Source organism: Cupressus sempervirens, chromosome 3 (genome assembly GCF_028749045.1).
Source record: "Cupressus sempervirens isolate cs-2001-9-10 chromosome 3, ASM2874904v1, whole genome shotgun sequence".
In the NCBI taxonomy this organism is placed as follows: domain Eukaryota; kingdom Viridiplantae; phylum Streptophyta; class Pinopsida; order Cupressales; family Cupressaceae; genus Cupressus; species Cupressus sempervirens.
Window position 1 is genome coordinate 928845198 of NC_143120.1, and position 24556 is coordinate 928869753.

Here is a 24556-nt window from a genome sequence, read left to right on the forward strand (position 1 = left end):
GAATTTTGAGGATCGCCTTATTGGATGCCTCAGCTTGGCCATTACCTTGAGGGTAATAAATGGAAGACCAATGTTGTGTGATCTTGAATTTCTTGCACAGTTCATTGAGGTCTTTATTCTTGAACTATCCTCCATTGTCAGTAATGATTAAGGATGGTACACCATATCTACAGATGATGTAGTTTGTGATGAAAAGCGCTATAGTTTTGCCATCAGCAACTGTGAGAGGGACTGCCTCTACCCATTTCATGAAATAATTTGTAGTTGTGATAATAAAATTATGTCCATTGGAAGAGGTTGGGTGAATCCACCCCACCAAGTCAAAGGCCCATTGTTGAAATGGCCATGTCGTAGTAGATGGAATTAGCTCTCTAGCTAGAGCATGAATGAGATTCCCATGTAGCTAACACTGCTTGAAGGACCTAGCATACTTAACAGCTTCTTGCTCCATTTTAGGCCATTAGTAACCAGCACGAAGGAGTTTGCGAGCTAGTGTCAGGCCATTGGAATGAGATCCGCAAATGCCTTCGTGAACGTCAATTAGTGCATGTTTGGACTCGTCGGGTTCTAAACACCTAAGGAGTGTTCCATCGAGACCTCTCCTATACATATCGTCAACAATAATGACATAATGTGAAGCATTACGAATTAGGTAATGTTTCTCATTCTGGGTCAGACCTTTCGGAATGGTTTGATTATGAAAGTAGGAATAGATGTGATGATAGCAGGATGATTCTTGTCCTATAATAGAATAGATCATCTTGGAATTAGGTGTGTCATAGGCTAGGTAGTGTAACACTTCCACCAAGAACTCATGTCAGAGATCATTTTTTGGCATTTGTAGCAGGGAGGCCAGAGTGGCCATGGCATCAGCCACTTTATTATCTATGTGTGGAACTTGTTGGAAGGTGATGTGTGCAAAATACTTCGTCAAGTCATCAACCATGCATTTGTAAGGAATTAGTTTCTCATCTTTTGTTTGATACACATCATTTACTTGGTTGATCACAAGCTGAGAGTCACTGAAGATGTCCAACTGATCTACTCTCCATTCAGCTGCAATTTTCATACCATTGATCAAAGCTTCATATTCATCAACAAGGAAAAAAAATCTTGTACGCTTTGGGCAATGAGTATCTCTGTGGTGTAATGAAGAGTAATCTAGCACCTGATCCTTGTTGTGTGAAGGACTCATCGAAGAACATAACCCATGTATGGTGTGTGAGTCTCAGAATTGACTCATCTGAGAAATCAATTTTCATTGGTAGAAGACTTTGTATGGGTGCCTCGGCCAGCTGGTCTACAATTGCTTGTCCCTTTATAGCTTTGTGTTCCACATATTTTATGTCAAACTCACTTAGTATCATGACCCATTTAGCCAATCTTCCTGTGAGAGCTGCCTTACTGAGCAAGTACTTTAGTGGATCTATTTTAGCCACAAGTCATGTAGTGTGAGCAAGCATGTAATGTTTCAACTTTTGGGAAGCAAAGACAACTTCCAAGAAAGCTTTCTCAATAATGTTGTAGTTTTTCTCATAAGAGACCAATGTTCGACTCAAGTAATAAATAGATCTTTCTTTGTTGTCATTGTCTTCCTGAGCCAACATGATTCCCAAAGATGTTTTAGTGGCTGAAATGTATAAAAGAAAAGGCTTCCCATGCATAGGAGGCATCAAGATTAGTGGATTGACAATATATTGTTTGATTTGTGTTAAGCTTTGCTCACAATCTTGGCTCCAATTGAATTTCACACCCTTATGTAAGGTCTTTGTGAAGGGTTGTGATCTATCCACTAATTGTGAAATAAACCTACAGATAGATTGAAGCCTTCCCTAAAGTCCTCTCATGTGACTGATATTCTGAGGTGGTGGCATGTCCATTATTGCTTGTACTTTTTCTGGATCTACTTTAATTCCCTTTGTAGAAACAATATATCCCAACAATTTCCCTGATGTGACACCAAATGTGCATTTCTTAGGATTGAGCCGAAGATTGAATTTTTCCATACGATCTAGGATGGGACCCAAATCTTGTAGATGAGTATTGTGTTTAGCACTTTTGACCAAGGTATCATCAATGTAGTCCTCCATGGTTCTATGCATCATGTCATGGAAAATTGTAGTAATAGCCTTTTGATATGTAGCACCAGCATTCTTTAAACCAAATGACATCACATTCCAACAAAAGGTTCCCCATGCACATGTGAAAGCCATTTTCTCCTGGTCTTCTGGCGCAATTTTTATCTGATTGTATCCATAAAAACCATCCATAAGTGAGTACATCTCATATCCAGCCATCATGTCTATGATCATATCAATATTAGGAAGCGAAAAGTCATCTTTAGGACATGCCAAGTTAAGATCATGGAAGTCTGTACAAACTCTGATAGATTTATCGTGCTTGGAAACAGGAACAATATTGGATATCCATTCAGCATAATCAATTTCACGGATGAAACCAGCCTTTAGAAGTTTCTCCAATTCGGCTTTGACGAGCAATGCAACGTGAGGGTGCATTTTTTGAAGCTTCTGTTTAATCAATTTGATGCCTGGTGCTATTGACAAGTGATGCATGATAAGATCAGGATCCAATCCAGGCATGTCAAAATATGTCCAAGAAAAATTTATTTTCTTTTCCTTGAAAAAGACAATGAATTGTTCCTTCTCTTTAGGTGACAATGATTGCACCAGATGTATCACATGAGGATGTTGTTATGTGCCCAGGTTAATTGGTTGTGTCGGCTCTATTAACATTGATGATCTCTCCTGAAAGTGACTGGGAAGGACATCAAATATCTCATTCGCAGCCACCTTAGAGAGGTTTTCACCCTTGGATACGTCTTTTGTTTTTACTTTTTTTTGATCTGACACTGCCACAATGTGGTTTTCACCATCAGACCTCTTGCATTTTTACTTTCTAATTATGTGACAAAGATATTTGATGTCGGCCTCAGTCATGTTGATACTCTGCTCATTGGTGGAAGATGTTACAGGTTCAATAGCATTTAGGTAACAGGCGAGAGCATAGTCATTCTGGAATGTGGGGACTTCGTTAGATGCATTGGGGTTCCAGTCTATAAGCTTGGGATGTCTAAGTGAGAGAGTAGTGGTTGGTTCAATTGCGTTCATAGTATAGTCATTAAGTGCATGGACTAGCAATTTGAGACCTACGACAACTTCATCCACAGGTGTATTCAAACACCTCAAAATACTAACGTCAAGAATTGACAACTCTAGGACACTAGTTTGATCAGACCCCTATGACCTAACCCTAGATGTTTCACCCACTTTGATTCAATTTTCATAGACATGCACTTGGTCAATGTCCTTATCAGTAGTTGCTCCTGAAAGATTGTCAAACTCATATTCATGAGAATTAGTGCTACATGGTGAGAGACTATAGAACTCCCCAACAGTGACAGGGACATATTCTCCTTTAGCCTCTGGATTCTTACACAAATACTCAATACGGCATGACTGACTAGATTCTTCCTTTTCTGAAAGATATTTGAGTTGCTTAGTATTGTCCTCAGAAGAGTCACTAGTATCATTCATAGTGCTAATACATAGCACAAAGTCATCTAGCTCAGCAAAGAATTTAGCGAGATCATAAGGAATAGGATGAGGGTAGGAATCCTCATCATTAGATTCTTCCTCTTGAGTATTTGACTCAGCTTGTGACTCATTTTCAAATGAACTCTTAGGTTTGGGGATGAATTGATTTGATCCCAGATGGAAAAGGACCTTCTAAAAGCCTAAGCTAGTTGTATCACTGTTGCTTCGAGCTGTTGCTTTGATAAGATCAATTAGGCCATTTTTATTGCAACCAATAGGGCTAGTTCCCTTGTAACCAAAATGCTTCATAATCCTAAGACCAGGTCCATATTTCTTAGGAGTGATTTCTCGAGCTTGTTCTGTTAGGTCCACTAGAGCCTCTTCTTTGTAAAGCCATGCAGCAATGGCTCTGTTTTCACTTTCATCTTCTAAGGGAACTATAGCCTTAACAAAAGCACCATTATACTTGGTCTGAGGTGTCAGCATAAATGGCTTCTTTGCCTCTGAGAGTTTCCCAAAATATTGAGGGGACTCTGGGAGAGATGTTAATGATAGCACTGGTTCAATGTGGTACTCTCCCATACTATTTTCTTTCAATTTGAATGACTGCACCATTTGTTTCAGCTTATTGTCATGACAATCAGTAGACTCACGGTTAGTAGGGATGAAAGTTTTAGTAGCTTTGAGCATATTGTAGGTGTAGCTAGTAGTGGTAGGAATAGTGACTTTAGAACCATGAAATGGGAATTTGATGCATTAGTGGTATGTGGATGGCACAAAGCGCATCTCATGTATCCATGGCCATCCCAACAGAATGTTTTAGGCTAAGAGAATGTCAAGTACCTAACAAGTGACATCCCTTTCGATAGGACCGACGTGAATTGGTAAAATCACAAGATCTAGTGACTTTCATTCCACTTCATTGTATGCTTTAATAGTGATCTTTTGTCGAGGATCAACAGAGTCCTCAGAATAATCCAATTGTCTAAGTAGAGCAGTAGAGACAATATTCAAGCCAGTGCCATTGTCAATGAGTACCCGACAAACACGTGTCTAGTGGATCATAACCTCAATTTGTAGAGGCTAATTGTGTGGGTGATTCAGTGAGTTTTCATCCTCCTTAGAGAAGGTCATAAGATAAGGTGAGGTCAGGTGACCTACCATGGATTGAAATTTCTCAAGATCAAGATCTTGAGGAACATTTTCCTCAGTGAGGGCTTTGTCTAGAATTTTCCTATGAGCAGGTGAGATTTTAAGCAATTCAAAGATGGAAATCTGAGCATTAGTTCATTTCAATTGATCGACAACACTATAACTAGTTGCAGTCCAGTTCGTTGTGTGTTTTGCACCTTTACCAGATGGACCAGCAAGGGCTTTGTCTTTGTGTTGTTCAAGATTTGTAGTAGGAGGTGCAGGGCCTTTGAGCACCAACTTCGCATGAGAGCGAGTAACAAAGTTAGCACAGTGTTGCGAAGATACATTATCCATCTTATTGGAAGTAGGGCCTCTCAAGACAAATGGTGTCTTGGGTTTGTTGTTATCTTGCCTGCCCTTTATGGTAATAACTTTGCAGTGTTCAAAATCTATAGGTTCAACCATGTGAATGACATTGTCATCATTGGAATATGTATAGTTGACCTTATTGTAGGGTTTTGGTTTTGAAGTCTCTCCTTTTTCATCAGCTAGGAAAGGCTCTTTGAACGCCTTGTGGTTCGAGTTTTTGTTATGTTCATCTACCACAAGATCACCAGAATCAATCAAGTCCTAGACTTTATGACACAAGTTTATATAGTTGCTAGTTTTGTGTCCCTTGTTTTGGTGATACTCACAAAATGAGGTCTCATTCCACCATGGTGGACATGGTTGTGGATCATAGGGATGATGGTTATCCATTAGTGAGATAAGCTTGTGTTGTAGCAATGTTTTGTAAACCACATGCAAAGGTTCTCCCAAAGGCGTATACTCTCGCTTGGGTCATGTTGTCCATGAGTTTCTTGGTTTGTTCCCAGACATCTTATTGTTAGGGGGAGGCTTCTCAGCATTTTTGGCCACTTTGAGGTAGTCTATGAGATTAAATGCCATTTTAGCAGGTTTGGGTGTGACATTGTCAACAACCCCATCATGTACAATGTCTCGGTTCTTGTTGACATGTTTGGTTTTATCCCCGTTGGAAGTGGAACCTTGTTTTGTGTCTCTCTAAAAAGTGAGCTCACCTTTCTTGACCATAAATTCTTTGATACAGATAGCCTGTGTAATCATGTCTTTAAAGGTACGTGGACCTTGTAGTTGGACTCTATACCTAAAATCAGGTAAGAGGTTCTCAGTAAAAATGTCAAGCTTCTCTATTTCTGGGATTTTACGAGAATACTTAGTATATAGTTGTCTCCACCATTGGAGGAAAGTGAGAAAAGGCTCACCAACCTTTTCTTTAAGGTTGCATAGATCTCAAATATTTACAGGATGTTGAATGTTATGAGAATATTGTTGAACAAATGAATTGGCAATTTCTTCAAACATCTTGATACCAGGAGGTAAATGTGAGAACCATTCCAAAGCCTAACCACCTAGGCTTCTAGGGAATAAATGCATGAGGTACATTTGATTGTGCATAAACTCCATAGACAAAGCACCAAATTTCTACAAGTGATCTTGGGGATCAGTAATACCAAAGTACTTGTCATATTTGAGTAATTCTACACCTCGTGGGAAAGGCAGCATGTTTATGCTTTTGTCAAATGGAAATGAACAAAGAGCATCCAATGTGTATGTCTTTGTGGGTTTCTCATTCTCATGCATCATCTGAGCCAACTGGTCTTGCATAAATTTCAATTATTTTTGGAGTTTGGAGGTCTCAGTTTCTTCTTCAATTTTGACAATGGTTTCTACATTGAAATGAGAAGGTAACTTTGCTCCCTCTTGGGAAAGTTTGACAAAGTATTTTTCTTTCTCTTCGTTGATTAGGATTCCCATGACCTTCTGAAAGTTTTTGTCTCTTTGACATTTTGCTATGTGTTCAGGGAGGATTTCAACCTCTTCCTGTTTCTCATCAGTGTCATATTCTCTCTCTCTTTGTCATCCCTAGGTGGTTCTTGATATCGACTATGACTACCATGTTCAGGTTCACGATTAGTCATTATAAGAACGTGTTCAATTTTCGTATGTTGTGTTTCAAAAGGGTCTCTAGAGAAAGGATCATACATTGTGTTTGGGAATGCAAGACCTCTACCTGTCTCAGTATCCTCTTGGTAAAAAGGATTCCTAATTTGTTGCAAATTGGAAAATGTTCATTGAACTCGAGATGACCTGGCAGGTGAGGAAGACCGTGAAGATGCCTCACTAGCCAAACTGGATATAGATTGCATAATGAAAGGTAAGCGACCTCTGCCATGATTATGACCCCTAGCATGACCATGTCTAAGGTTATCGGGATAAAACACCTTGCCACTTCTGGTTGTGACAGTCATAGACAAGGACAAGAAGCTAGAACCTAGACAAGGACTATACTAAGACTGAGTCTCAAAAAAGACAAGATAATAGTAAGAATGTTGTTCACTAAGGCACAAATGGTCTGATTTAAAGGCTAGAATAGCCAGAGATTATGACCAATGCAAAAAAAAGTATGACAAGCATTAAGAAAAAGGCCAAAAAAATTACTTATGAGACAAGAATAGTCAAGGTGTAAGACACAAGTCTTCAGCTAAGTGAAGTGTCATTGTTTCAGGACTATTTGCAAATAGAGAGTGATAAACGGACACAGAAAAGGATAGCATGCAGGCGGAAAATAGCTAAAATAGACCCAAATTGGCAATGCTGACACAAGATCTCATGCAAAAAACCTTTACAAGTCACGCGAAGAAGATTTACAAGCCGCACAAACAAGTTTTTGTCTTGCGTGAAGGTTAGTGAAGGTAGTTTAATTTCACGTGAAGAAGTTCATGGGCCGTGCGAAGACTCATAATAGAAATTTAATTTTGCGCAAGAAGAAAATGTTTTCGCGCGAGGACCAGATGATTTCGTGCGAGACCAAAATGATTTCGTGTGAGAAGGCAGACCAGTTTTACAATAGCAACTAATTTTGACCAAAAAACAATTGATCATTTTAGTAACCAACTAGATAAACAGGCACGTAGAATAGCAAGCAGGTGATTTCAAGCATGTCTAAAAATAATAAGCAAGGGCAAAAGCAACCTTGCGCATGAACAATCAAGTGACTTAGTTTGGGCTAATCCCTAGGAGAGCTATTTGTGTATGTTTTCAAAGAGTTTTGCAATCATTGCACACATTCCTAGAAAATGAAAAGTTTGGCCTCTCTAAGGTTTTTTAGTAATGTTTTGACTCTGCAACTATTATGACTCACAAGGGTGACCTCCAATCTCGGCGCACCGAGGTTTTAACACAGTCTGAGAACTTAATCTTCAAGAGCTGCTGTGGAGATCTGACAACGCACAATGAACCACACCCGTAGAGATTTCTTCCACAAGGACATTTAGATAGAGGTTGTCACTACCACATCAAAAATGGCTATTACCGCTCAAGGTTCCATCAATGCAGTTTGCCCTGTAGAGGGATTATCTGTTACGGTTAACCCTCTCTAAAGGTGACCAACTCACAATAGTGTACCATAAGGGGACTTAGCTTCGAGATTCAAGGTCTTGACACCTTTTCACTTTTAGCCCAATCAAAGTAGATAGATTAATCTGGCATGCTAAACTAGGAGTATCTCTTAAAGATCTATGATATCAACTTCCAGTGATCTATCAACCTCTCTGGAGAAAGGATGTTTGAACCAACAAGTTGAAGATTCATCTATCTATGAGATGCTCAAAGTATCCTCCCCACCTACAAGGAATTTTTCATAGAGAGGAGTTTCACTAGGAACTCACTCTCTCAAGATTCACGAATAGTGTTCATGGGGGTCTAATTACTATTGGTGTACAGATGTTAATTCTCGAAAGAAAATCTATCCAAAAGAAATCAAAGAGCACAAGGCGGTACACTTAATGCTTTAACTAATGCGAGGTGAGTCCAAAAATGTGAAACATTTAACCCCTCACACAAGCCAAAATGAGTCCACAACTCAAAAACTTGTGAGTTCTAGAAAGCGCAAAAGGGTTGCCTAGTGGAGCATTTAACACTTCTTTCCTATAGACCCCTCCCCTTTAACGTGGTGTTGATCTTGCAACCACAAGGTGAAACAAGGGGCCAGCGGATTAGCAAGTCCAATAACCCAGGATAGCTAATTAGATCTATCACTAGTAACTAAGCCTGCTAGATGAAACTAATAGAGATCACAACCTAGTATCAAATTATGCATGTGTTGTAAAATGAGAACATGGAAGGAAACACACACAAGCTTGACACGAGAGATGCTCATTTTAGGCCCAAATGAAGTGTTATCAATCAAAGAGAATTACCTGGTAATCCTCGCAACACGCTTAGTAGATGTTTTACCTATTTTTAGCAACTTTATCATGCTTTTTCAATTGTCTTGCAAACCGTTGTTATGTTGTTCCAAAAAATCAGAAAACACAGAAAACCTAGAAACAGTGAGCAGTTAGCAAAAAAACTAGAAAACATGAAAATCAATGCAAAAAATAACATCTGTCAACAGAGTCTCGTGTGAAATTCTTGACAGTCCGCACAAAGTAGTTTTACAAGCCGCGTGAAATTATATTCAGCCCACGTGAAGAAACAGGTGTCACATGAAGTTTCACACACTCAGGTGATTTCTTGCGTGATACGAAAAGAAACTTCGCGTGAAGATTATGGATCCTTGCACAAAAATGAATAGTTTCGCACAAAGATTCTCGAATCTATACAGAATAGTATGGACAAAGAAAAAAAGCCAAAAAATTTGATTTTCCCTGCACCATGGTGGGCACCAGAAATGTGTATGTGAATATGTGGCCTCTGCTAACACACACACTTCAACACGGTCCTTATTTGCGGATTCATCCCGGAATGAACATTGGATTGTTCATCCGAAAATTAGCTGGCAAGGCGACCTGTTGCCTTCTATCTAAAGGGAATTTCTTGTTAGATATCCTCAAATTTGAGGTGTTTAAGCAACCAGACCCTCTAAGAATGAAGGATTTAAGAAATGAAATTAATCTATATGATTGTGCAGATTAATCTAGAATGAGAAATGCATTCTAATTTAGGAACAATTGAAACAAAACTAGATTAACCTATGCATATTAAGCTAAATGAAATTAAGCTAAGGATGCAAGATGTATGCAAAAATGTGAGCAAATGTGAGTATGAATTTCAACAGCAATTCAATGCAAATTCTAATTCATCCTCCCTCAAAATGAAGAGATGAGGGTCTCTTAAATAGACTTTCCTAGAATCCATCAACGGTTGAGATCAATTTCAATCAACGGTCAAGATTAAAGGTGAAGTTCAGTCATAAAGGAAGATTCCCAGATTAAAGGGAGTTAACTGATTTAATTTGAGTAAAATAAGGAGTTAACTAATTTAATTAGAGTAGAATAAGGAGTTAATTTGAGTAGAATAAGGAGTTAACTGATTTAATTCCTTTTTGATCAATTGTAAATTGAAAATTTCCCTTTTTGAACTGAGAGAGATTTTGGTGAGATATTTAATTTAATAAAATGAGATATACTCTCATAATTACCTTTTCTATTTAATTAAATAATACTTTAATTAATTAGAGACACTTTTCTTATTTAATTAAATAACTTCGTTTAATTGATTAGGAATGGCTTCCCATTTAATTAATTTATTTAATTAATTAGAAGTAAGTACTCCATTTAATTAAATAATTTTGTTTAATTAATTAAAATAGGCATATTTATTAAATTAAATAAATTTAATTCCATAGTACATTAGCCTTAAGATATAATTTAATTTAATTAAAGTATAAATACTTAGTAATTAAATTAAATATTAATCAATAGGTTTAATGTGACTAATATGAGTAAATACTATAGGAATTAAATAATAAGCATGATGAATGCAGATTAGGGTTTTCTGCATTTGACAATTAAGTCAAGTAGTGAGTAGCTGAATAAGAATTCGCCTAATGGAATGGGACTTTAGGATTGATCAGAAATAGACCAGAATTGGTTGAGATGGCAATGAGCCAATTTTGGGGTATTACACAACCCTATTTTAGTCAAATTCTTAATTTTATCCATGGTATGTTCGTTCACGGTGCAAGGGAAACTGCATCCCTCAAGATTACTCACCATTGTGCTCCCTTGGTAGAGGCATAAGGCCACTTGGGTTTCATCTCCAAGATTTGTTGTTCCCACAGAAGGGGAACTTCTATTTTTCATGCCTTGAAGGTTCTTTGATGTGTATCACTTGTCGATCAACTCTTGTATTGACTCACCTCTTCGATTAAAGGGACATATTGCACTAGAATCAGGAGACACCAAGTTGTGGGCCATTGAATAGCATATTGCAATCAAAATTTTGACCTTAGGGATAAAGAGTGTGTTTGAATTGTATTATTTGTGCTCAAGACCTGTGAAAAACATTTGTAAAAATATACATAGTTTCTATGGTTACTATCAAATCCTTTTGCTAAAGAGATCACTTGTTTGTCTTTCTCAAAGTTGGTTTGTCCTTTGAGAAACTGTTTTCTCATAATTCATCATGTTAGAAAGATCCCATCTTTGTTATCTCAAAAAAAAAATTAGCAAGTCCATTCGCAACAACTTTTGTTTCATTGGTTCAACTTTATCTTTTCCAAAACTATACTTGCTCTCTCAAAAGCAACTACTACCAAAATCCAGTTACAAATCTATTGAGTCCAAATTTTCCTCTTTTAAAATACCCTTGTTACCTAGTCTACTTGACCAAAAATAACACATTTGTCTTCAAAAGATCCCCTCCTTGTTATTTTAAAACAACACTTGTTAGCAAGTCCATTCGCAACAACTTTTGTCTCATTGGTTCAGCTTTATCTTTTCCAAAATTATACTTGTTATCTCAAAAACAACTAGTAGCAAAATCTAGTTTTAAAAAAGCCTTTTTCTCCTTAGTCCAAAGTTGTCTCTTTCAAAAATATCCTTGTTACCTATCCTATTTGATCAAAAACAACATATTTGTCTTCAAAACAAGTTCTCCTTACCTTTGTTCAAAAGGATTGTTAGGAAGTTCATTCGCAACAAATCCTAAGCCTAGTTTGCCCCACTTTACTATTTCACCATTTCTGGAAACTTAGCTATTCCTCAATTGATTTATGTTTCCAACCCAAGGTTAAAAAGGTATACTTAGCGTAGTCATTGCCTATAAACACCCACAGTTGTGATCAAATCTCTTAGAGTTATCTCACGCCAAGAAAAACCAAATTCAAAAAGGCTAAACTTCCACAAATACCAGTTTACAAAGAAATAGAAGCAAAACACAAGAAATATACCCCTAACCCAAGGATCACCAAACTAGACCAAATTGAGAAAGATATCACAAACATTGCATTACAAATTGAGTGGGATTACAAAATTCAAAACCTAACTCTTTTACGAGGTGTCAACCATAGCCTTATCAACAACTCTAGTGTTACTCACTCTGATTAGATCCTTCTTTTTTCCATACACACTTATACACTTATCTCCCCATAAGTTTAGTCTTTCACATAAAATCAGTACCCCATTCAAGCTTTTAAAATAGAATCACCTCCTCTCATTTTGACATCAACCTTAGGTTTTCAAGAATCCTCCACATATATCACTAAACCCTAGCACCCTCCACTATTTTCTCTACATTTAGAAACATTTAGCATTGTTTCCTTAAATAAATCTCCATCCATCTCACTATCATAGTTTTCCTCAAACTAAGAATTGTTTAGCATAAACTATCACATGTGTCCCACATCACCTTAAGCAAAAGGTTGGGCTACTCATGTGATCCCCATTTATCCTCCAATAGTTCACAAGGCTACCTTAGGGTTTGATATCACCATCACATTCTCAAGTTCACACTTAAGGGAAACACAATCTCCTTCACTTAGTACCATATCCTTTAGGCTACCTAGATACCACTAAAAACATTTTCACACATCCTCCTTTGCATCTTAAGAAGTCCTTCCACCCTAGTCGCACCTAGGTAAGACATATTTTCACATACACTCTTCATCATTTTTTTGCATCCTATCCTTAGGAAAGTCAGCATTTCATGCCACCAACCACACATGTTTTTAAGAATACACGAAAGAAGAAAGACATGGATCCTAGTCTTAGTAGTAGCACAACTCAGGCTCAACCATACCCCATAGTTTCTATGGCAGCACTAGACCCACCACCACAAACCCCTAAAAAAATGTGTTCTTCAATAGATATTCATGCTTTCATGAACCAAGCTAGACATGCAACCATTGTTAATGCCATCATAGATCACAATAGAGAGACCATCATGGAAAACTTATTACAAGAAAATGTTGGCACCTTTGATTTGGAAGACCACTGCCTGCCAAGATTAAAAATCCTACACACCCTCTATTTGGATGATAACCACCATCCGTAGGATCATTTGTTCCTCATGATCCTTTTCTTTCACAAAATAGTGGATGTCAATCAACATAAATAGAACCAAAAGACCCAAATATCCCTTCAACATAGATCATTGGTCCCATCCCACAAAACTCTCAACCCATCCTCACTCAATCCTTAGTTCATACCACATCTAATCAACCACAAGTACACCATTTGCATTTGCTACCACCACCCATATCTCTACTTCATAGTATACTCCTTTGCCACTTAGTAGCATGACATTTTCCCTTCCATCTCAAAATATATCCAATCCATTTACTAGTGCCCTAAAAATCCAACCCACATCCTAGTACAATATAGGAATGCCTCCATTAGGGTTAAATACTTCATCTTCCATCACACCCAACATTACTATCAATCCATTTGCCACTAGCCAAATTATGTTAGCTTCATTTACTTTAGGACCTTGGAGTTTTAATATGGTACAAGGGTCTACCACTAGTATCCCCTTTAGCACTACACCCATGTCTATATCTTAGTTGTATTCATCCATTCCTCCTCAAGTCTATTTGTTACCACCCATTACCAACTACTTTTCTATGCCACTCTTAGGCAATCACTAAGTCTTCCTGCAGTCACAACACCTGGTTACAAACACCCTTCAACACATCAATTATCTAGCACCCATTAGTACTCAATTTCCTTCCCAAGTAGGAGCACAACCCACATATCTTGGGCAAGGTGTACAGTCTCAAAGCATGGCCCATGTATTATCCATGTTACATTTGCTACATATATGTGCCTTCAACATCTACTACATATCCTACACCAAGAGCACCCATTTCCTTGCCTGTAAACTCCGAATGGGAAGAGATGAAAAACACTCTCAAAACCCTCAAAGATGGGATAGACTCAAAAACTTTCAAATTTTAAAATGATTGTCCATATCTGTTTGAAAAAATCATCATGATGAAACCTTTTCCTAAACATTTTGAGATCCCCAAGTTTGATAAATTTTGAGAAAAAATGACCCAGTTACACATGTTAAGGAATTCTATATGCACTACCAAGAAGTGGCCTATAATGATGTGTTCCTCATGCACCTTTTTCTGAAAAGCTTAGGGGGGCCTACCCTCAAATGGTTCTGTCATATACCCCAGGGTACCATTAAAACCTTTGTTGATCTTTTTGAAACCTTTGTAGCTCAATATGCTCATCTAGTTGAAACTGAGTTATTTGTAGTAGACCTAGTTCATACCAAACAAAAGGGAGGAGAAAGCCTTGAAGAATACTTACAATGATGGCAAACTCTCACAACTAGGATCTCATGTACTATCCTCGAATGTCACCTTGTCAAAATGTTCATTAACAACTCACATCCTAGTCTTGCCCATCACATGGTTATGAATAGTTTACAAACATATAAAGACATCAAGGAAAAGGTGATGGGACTTGAGCAAGGGCTCATCAAAGATGGTGTCATCAAAATTTACAAAGATAACACATAGGACTGAGGTCCAAGCAATGATAAACCATGGTATTGGAATAAAAATAAGAACATTGTTACCAATGGTATCATTGACACTCAACATGTTCATGTCATCAGGGTAGTAGCTAATGTTTCTACCACATTTTGTCAACAACAACCTTATCAACAACAACGACCATTCTGTCAGCAACCTCCTATGCAAAACAATCAACACAATTTCCAAATACCTAGCCATCACAATCAAACTAATGCTATCACACTTTCAGCTAGAATTAAACCACATGTTCAGAGACAACCTCATGTATACACCCTGTTAGGGGAGCCCCTTAATGCAATATTTGAAAAACTAGCCAAGGATAATCTTATTTGACATCCACAAACACAACCCTTGGAACCAAATCAATCTAGGGCATCCTGGTATAAGGATAATGAGTTTTTCAAATTCCATCATGTCAAAGGACATACCACCCTCAAATGCATGCAACTTAAAGACTATGTCCAAGACCTTATTGATCAAAAAGAGATCACAATGGGAGTACAGGCCTCCCCAAATGTCTGATTACTGATATACCAAATTGCTTTTCCTCCCCATGACAGAAACACAAGTAAAGGACCTACAAATGCTCCTATCAATAGACCCAACAACACTCAAGACAAACAAGGAGATAACTGAGACAAGTCACAAAACTATACTTCAGCATACTTTGTAGTGCCTACCCCTAGTTCGCATTTTGTTACCATTGCTGAACTCTTTTAGAACTAGTATTATGTTTTTGGTTAGCATTATTGTTTTGAGATTATCAGATATTGTGCTATGGATTCAATTGATATGTGATGAGATTACTTAGACTCTGCATTTGATGTATGTATGATGATTATTTTTAGTATTCACAATTATTGATGATGATTATTACATTGCTTTCAGTTATTAATGATGATTAATAAGATTATTTATTATCATATGTGTTTTCTTATGGATACTTACCCCATACTTGCATGTGTATGGTGTGTGTGTTTGCTTTGTGTGTTTGCTTTTGTATGGCGTGTCTGATGTGGTTAAGGAAGGGAGTCGTAGTCACCTGCTAGTCGGGATCTACACGATGTACCACTTCCTACCATTACCTGTTTAGTTTAGTATATATTGTGCTTGTACATGCATGGTTTTTATGCAGGTTGCAGGTACCGAGTATCGACTTCCCTGAATTGTCAGGATGAGCGTACCCTATCACATTATCTCAATGATAAGAGAGGGGAGATAAATTCTCAAGTCCAAATCCCAACCCTTTAAGCCATTTGTTCTAATTGAAAAATTAGGACAAGTATCTAAGTTGAGTACCCTCTGAATGCATCAGATGATGTAATTCATGATATAAACCCTTTGGTTTGATTTGTATGTATTTTGGCTATGATGGATTTTTTGTATTTTTACCTTTGTGAGTCTTTGGAGTATTTTCTATTAATTAAGCCTAATTAAAAGATTTAATTAATGATTTAATTAAATGCAAAATTAATATGGTATTTTATTATTTATTTAATTAAATTAATTGAGAAATTAATTAAATAAAATAATTAAATTGGAAGATAAAAGTTATAATATTAAATTTGGAATGTAACAGTATTTATTTTAATAATAATATATTTGGAGCTCATTTTTAAATAAATGACTAAATAATATTACTATTAAAGCTAATAAATATTTTATCAATAAAGTTTTGGAAAATGAAATTTAAAAGTGGAAAATATATTTTAAATTATTAAAAGATTCTAAATCTCATATGATTAAAATATAAATATATTAAGATTGAAAAGAGGAGATATTAAAGTTAGTGCATGAGACTTAATAAATAAATTAATTTGGAAAGAGTAAAGTAAATTGGAGTTATAAGCTTGCGTGGGAATTAACATGTGTCAACAATACGAGGGTTAGTGCATCAATTAAGCACAAGGTGTCTACAATTCTATGACTCATCAAAAAAAATTGGAAAAGACCCATGCTTAGTTGGTGACACCTTTCAGCGGTTTCAAGAAGCATTTCAAAAGTTTCTTGAGAGCTCTTGATATTCAAGCATTCATAAAAGCTTAAAAGAAAAGCTTAATAGAAGCTACAAGGGGAAGGGAAGTTACAAGATTAATGGAAGCCACGAGTTACAAGCTAAGATAGAAGTTTCAAAACTTACATGCATGGGAGAAGATTCATATGCTCATATATTTTCTACTTGCTTCTACGCTCCTTCTAGAACCTCTAATCACTTGGAGGATTCGATCAGCTTGGATTCTTGGAAGAATTGCGAATGATGGAGAAGGAAGGAATTTTCTATGGACTTCTGAGGCATGGAAAATTAGCATCAATGTCCAGGTGCACTCGTGATATTCTCATATTTCCTTTGCACTCTTTCTCTTCCTGTCTTCATCATATCTGTTTAATGTGTCTGAATACTCTCTATGATTGAATCTACTATTTGAAATTGGAATCTAGATATTTTATTTGGATGAGAAGAAAACAATAGAAAAACCCTAGTTTCAAATGAGAAAGAAATTAGATCTTAATCGGGTTTGGGTTCGAATTTATATTAAATTAGAAAGACAAGATTTAGAATTAAAATAGAAATTTTATGGTGAAAATTTGAATGATTAGATGTAATCTTTCTATCAATTATATTTTTAGATGCATATGAACAAACCCTTTTATGGTTAAATTTAGAGAACAATTATTTTAACAGGAAATTCTTAATTCATCACAAATTGTCCTGTCGCTGCCTCTTGGATAGACCCGAATTCAGTCATTCATAACTTTTTTATCGAGATCGAATTTATTCGATCGCTTCGATCAAAATTGGCGCAACTTGGCCCTCTCCAACATATTTAAATTTCAGCCCGATCCAACGATTCATTAGGGAGATATGGCCGTCGTACTAAGATTGTTTTATTCAAAAACGGATGTCTCTTCATCTTCCATAACCAAGAGTTCTTTATGCTTAAACTTCACAAAAATAATATATCAAAGTAATATAATCAGAATTTAATAATTATTTAATTAGTCTAAAGACTAATAAGAATGTTCTAAATGATTTAATGAAGATTTTTAATGGAAAGTTGTGGATGGAGTTGATGGATAGAGATATTGAATTAATAGAGAATAGATGACTTTCAATATTAAATACTATTTAATATATATAGTTAAGAGGTGGTAATTTATAAAAGTGTTTAAGGATGATTATTAAGAGACTCAAATTTTAATGATATTGGATTTAGATTTAAATAAGAATTATTATATTGACAAGGAGTCATAGTTACATTATAACATTGTTATAACATAGCTACGATTTGAATTATTGATATGCTTTAAAAGTTAGTTAAATAATAACTAATGAGACTTATGGAAATATAGTTTGATGAGTTTATTATTTATTAATGTTTGTTGGGTCTAACAAACTATTAATAAATAATGGTTTAAATAGTTATCAACAAATCTGATTAGAGATAATCTAGTGGAAATTATTTAATGAACTAAAGATATTATTGCAATCTTTCCTTATTAGAATCTTATTAATATGCATTAGTTTTATATGGTTTATTATCTAATCTAATTAAATTTAATTTAATTAAGATTGGTTAATAAGAAGTGTAATTAATTATTAGTCACTCTAAGTAAATGGATTAAAAGAAAAGAGATTTTAATATAGTTTATATAGTGGACTTTTTATAATGTATATTGAATACTATTAAACAATTTTAGAGTTGTTTAATGAAGATGATAATGTTAAGAATTTGAAAATTATTCATGTTAAAATTTACAATGAGTTTTATTGGTTTGATAGGGATCTTTTTCAAAACAACTTTTATATAGACAAAACATTATTAGAACAATCAGAAAATGGAGTCTAATGGTTGATTTTAAAATTGATTAAATAATTGTAAGATGATAATTTATATTATGTTGATTTAAATTTAGAAACTCTAAATGATATTGGATTAAGATTGAATTATTATGTTATTGGTTAATACGTTTGAATACCTTAATGGTATTAAGAGTTAGCTAATGAAGTTCTATATAAAAGTTCTCTAGATTGAATATTTATAGTTGTGATAAATTTATTATTTATTAATGTTTGTTGGGTCTAACAAACTATTAATAAATAATAGTATAAATAGTTTAAATAGTTATCAACTAATACAAACAGAGTTACTCTAAAAGAGATTAGTTAATGATTGAAGTACTGTAAAAGATATTAATCAAATTGAATTGGTTAATAATTTGGAGGATTATCAGTTAACTGAATCAACGTACATAGGGAAAACTTATTTGAGATAATAATACTTGGTATTGAGAATTTATTATAACGTGTTATTATTAAAATATAAATGAGAACATTGTTGCAGAATGATGAATGTGATCTATTAATAAGATTCCCAATATAGCTTGTCATTAAATATTAGCAAGCTATTATTATTATTGAACTATGAACCTGAATATTTGTGTGTGGCTGACCTTTAGTTATTAGTCAACTAATATTCATTGGGTTGATAGTTTGGTTGTGAAATTATTAATTAAATCAATTAGCTAGAGTTAATAGGATTTAGTTAATAATTAAGTTATGTAATAGAGATTTAATTGATATAATTCTTTTAATGAGATTGTAGAAATATTAATATCAAGTTGATAGATCTTATTCTGATGACTTGAATAACGACTTTAGATATTTTAATGGTGAAGACTTAGTAATATATAATTGAGAATTATTAGAACGATTAAAGGTCAAAGATTGTGAACCGATATTAATTGATCATTCTAATAAAGTTATAATCTCTTATTCAAAGAATGATAATTGGTCCTCTTATAATATAACGAATAATGATCCTAGAAAAGTTGAAAGGTTAATTAATTAGAATGTGGATCATAGTTAAATAAAGAGAATAATTTAATTAAAGGCCAATAAGTATATACTTATCCTTAAGTTATTCTTAGATTGTAATTCTTAATAATGGAAGGATAATGCTATCGGAGAACAAATGGGTTGACTTGTAGGTCAAATGATGAAACTTAAGACACTTGAAAATATACTTGCAAACAGAAAACTGGAAACCTCTACACTGATTCAACTATGTAAGATAGCAAAACCAAAACATGTGTTTGCATCGTGTATTCTATATCCTTCTTGTTTTGGGTTTTGGGTTGACTAGCGTTGACCAGTCCTAGGTTGTGACCAGAGGCTCGAGGGTTATGAGATGTGATGGCATGTTGATCTTATTTGGTCTCGATCTTTATAAACCCAACCATGGTTAGTGATCGTATGCTCTATGAAATGTTTGTTATTGTTCATCAGTCTTCATGTGTGAAGCTGAGATGTATGTGTATGAGACAATTGAGCTAATCATTTTTGAGTCATCGATCAGTTATCCTTTGATTGCTTTGTAGTCGTCATGATGGGACTAAAGTGTTGATTTATTTCTTGATGATGTCATGTTGTGACATGTTTGACTCAACCATTTTGGAGTCTTCGATCAGTATGATTTTAAGATATTATTGGTTGCTTATTGAGAACCAATGGATTGTGATGATATATTTTGGTTATTGAAAACCAATGGATACTTATGATTATCAGTGATGCCTTCAGTTGCCAATAGAGAACTGTTGTGATCATGATTTTCTATGGATGCTTTTCGGATGCTCATGGAGATTTGATGATTCTTATCTTGAAGATTTGATGATTCTTATTATGGATATTTGATGCTTTTATCATAGATATTTGATGATTTTTTTTTATGGATTTTCTTTATAGTCGCTTGTACAGGACTGTGGTGATTTATGATTCCATGAGCATTAGGGTAGGTAATCTACTTGTAGTGTCGGAAAGTGGCTTGCAATGGGGGCCGAGGCCCTAAGTGGCTGCCAGGGTAACTCATTGTAAGTTTGGTTAATAAGTGATAACATTTACACACTAAATGGGGATTAAATGAACCTAAAAAGATAATTGTTTTGATGTTCTCGTCCATGCCTTGAGCACTTGTATAGGCTAGGATGGGAGTAGTGAGAACGCATGGTTGTGACCTTGCATTCCATAGTATGCCTCGTCAGTATGAGAGGATACTAGTGGCCGCATGAGATCTGTATGGACTCGTGGAGTTTAGCTAACTGCCAAGGTAACTTGTACGAGATAAATGTGATGACACTTTCTCACTTGCAGAGTAGGTTTCCTACATGTCATTGTTGTGCCTCTGGGAAGTAGATGTTTGTTTTGTGATTGGAACCTTTGAATTAGTATACTTTTAGGATTCCTGGACTTTAGAGATTTGTGCTATGTGATTTTGTTAGCCTATTTGGGACTTGAGACTATCTTCTCAACACAGTGGGAGTGGACCACTTAGGTTCCACGCGGTCGGGTGGTAGTAATTTTTCCACTCTTATCATTTGAGATCCATCAGAGACACCGTAGCTGGAGCATTTTTGGTTGGTATTTATCTTCATTATGTTCTTGGAGAATTATGATAGATGATATACCTTATGATGGATGTATTTACTGGTATGTTCTTATATTGATGATTTGCATATGTTAGACGATGGTATCCTATGCTTTACTTTGCATGTTAGTAGGATGTTTTAGGAGTGACATTCCTACTATGTTATAGCTGATGATCTCTTTGGTGCTTTGGGATGTTACACACGGAGGGATGGCTAGGATCCACGATGGTCTAATGATGCTATTAACGGTTGGGAGGAACCGTGCACTTAGTTTATTTTGTTTGATCTTTATGATAGATGTATATGTCTTTTATGATGATGTATCATGTGACTATCTCTACTTTGATGTATCATGGATTGGAATAGGATGATGTACCTTATTTCACATATGTATATTCTTTTAAGCCTTCATACCCTGTGACATGTATAGTGGATGATTGAGCATTTGGAAATGTAATGTAGGAACATTGGACTTATCATTATTATTCATGTGGATGTTGTACTAGATGGATTTATTTATGTTAGTTAATTTAGATGTGATACAACGTTAAGGGATCTTTAAAGAATGTAGCCTATTATGTATATATGTTATGTTTATTTTCATTTGAATTGTTGCTATTGCTTCTGCAAATGTTATGAATGGTTTTATCTTTCATGTTTTAAAAAAAAAAAAAAAAAAAAAATTGTTTGGCAAACTTAGCAAAATTCTTTGGATCCCTTAGCGGGGCATTACATACTTGGTAATTGGAAGCCTTATTGGGTGCATATCACAAGTTGAGCCTTCTATCGATGTTATAAACATCAAAGGCCCAGATGCCCAATGTGCAGTTACTACTTGACAAGCTTGACTCAATATAGTTGGCCCATCTGTATTAACACCATCATGACCACCTCCATCAAGAAGATCTTCATCGAGACCACCCTAATTAGGCCCATAGTATAATATCTTGGAACAACTTGGAAATATGCCAACTCAATTTTCTATTCTAGATCTCTTATGAACAAGCCTACTTTATCAAGAGATCCTTGACAGTACTCTCCATGAGTCACACATCCCTACTAACATAAATTCCACTGAGTTCTGCAACTTGGTTGACCACCTTTCTACATCATGTGCCCTATCCTTCAAAACCTCTGATATCCTGGCAATTGAACCTGGTCATATACTCCTGCTTTGCGTCACTTTCATGGTTTTTGAATTCATAGTCAAATGAGTCATGATAGATAATGGATCGGCTTTAAATCTATGTAATTTAAAATTCATCAAACAAGCAGGATACACTAAGGCAGATATCATTAAGGAGGTCATTACCATCAAAGAATATGACAACTTGGAGCACACCACTGAAAGAACCATCTTGCTAGCTATCAGATTTGGCCCAGCCACTCAAGAAATGGTTTGTCACATAGTTGATCTTAACCTTCCATACAACATCCTCCTTGGCCAACCATGGATTCACACCATGAAAGCTGTGTCATCCACATATTATCAGTGCATCAATTTTCTGCATAATGGCACTGAGGTAACCATCCACAAAAATTCTAAACCCTTTGCTTATTGCAATGTGATCAAAGCTTCATACACCAACCATTTCCATAGAATCAAAATTAGCCACACCATTGCTAGTTCCTCTAGCACCTGTCATGATCCAGATACCATCTTAGCTTCCACCCTTTCCATGGTTAAGGTCAACTACCAAGGTTGCAAAGAGTACAGTCTCACACATGCTTTTGTTATGGGTGCCTTACCACTTGATCCGCATACTCAAGGGCATCTGACATATCAAGTACCCTGATTAGATACAACCCCTCAGATCAAACAACTAGGAGCTACAACATTTCTTGCTAAAGGTATCCTTGATGGAGAGGAAATAGTTCTAGACATTAGTACATGGCTATACAAAGAGCCATCTCCAAAAAGTAAAGAACTTCTTGATCACTTCAAACAAAAGTACCCATGGTCACATGGCCTTGCTACTAAGCAATGGGATTATCAAGGAGGTGGTCTAGGTCATCTGGAGTTGGGCATTAGGCAACCTATAGAGGCATACAAAGAAAAGAAAAATAAGGGCATAGGCTATGGACTCCCTATAACTAGGGGCACCATGAAAGAAGGCCATGCCTTCACAAACATCCAAAACAATCCTGTCGAAGTCGAAGACATCCCTGAGGAAGTAGAAAAGAAAGCCTACGATGATATATTCCTTGATGAAATTATCCAAGGAGCTTTTGTGCTATTCCAATTATCCCTAAATCTCATAGACTTACCACTCACTCACCCTGAACTCATTAATTAGGACCAACCAAGTGTTGTCCATGTTGACAAATTTGCTATAGAGCATGCGCTCCTTCGATTCATGGTAGTAGAAACACCACATAAGAAATCACCACCACCATCAGCATATGTCTACAAACTAGATCCAGTAGGTTACTTTGGGGAGGAGGAAATCTCCAATCGCAAAATTGAACTAAAAAATGAAACGAAAAAGGAAAAAAGAAAAGTAAAACCATCCTCTGGTGAAAACTCCTCTGGAGCACCATTGAATGATTCAAAAAATGAATAGAAAATAAAGGAGGTATCTAACAGTGAAAACCTCTTAGAGGCATTCAAGGATGGAGATTTCATCCTTCCCCCACATGATCACAGGCCTTCCATATCCTCTGTCTTGACAGAGGAAACTAGACTGATCAATATCAATTTGACCAAAGAACCAAACATTAGTAAATTTGGACTCAATTTTTGATGAATTTTGGTTGAAATTTTGACCTAGGTTGGTTGAAATTTAGACCAAGTAGTTCATCATATTTTTTCACATCAAAATTTTGACCAACTTGCAAGTTGGTCAAAATTTTGACCAATACATTCATCAAAATTTTTTTGGCTCTACTAACTCTAATTGTCATTTTTGGTCAAAATTTTGATCAAATATTGATCGAAAAATGTCAAGAAATGGTCAAAATTTCAACCAATTCTTCATGGAAAACTTTCAAGAATTGGTTGAAATTTCCACTAATGCTTGGTTGAAAACTTTCAAGAATTGGTTAAAATTTTGACCAATTCTTCGTAGAAAACTTTCAGGAATTGGTCAAAATTTCCACCAATGTTTGGTTGAAAACTTTCAAGAATTGGTAGAAATTTTGACCAAACTATGAGATTTTAAAAACAAAAATAGAGCAAGTGAATCCCCCAACAAATGTTTTCCCGTGGACTCTCTCTTAGATCATCTTCTTGGACCAGCACAATTTTGGAAGAGGCTTGGTAGCAGTTGCCATTATATAGCACATTTGTTCAATGATTTTGAAGTTGATCTAATGGTGAGCCCTTATCTAGCATTAGGTGGCTACTTGGCACTCTAGCAATTTGTTATGAACATATCGTGGCTAATGGGAGATTTGATAACAAAAGCTCCTGGTGACCCTCCAATAGAATCAGTGTTGGTGTTTAAGAAAGACACACATTTTAGATTTTGAATATTGGCATCAGCATCCTTTCTATTGGAGGGTCATGAAACATCCTGATTGCTATGCAAGGGCTCCCCAAATTCATTTCTATGCAACTTCATTAGCATAATTTGTGGAATGGTTCGATAGC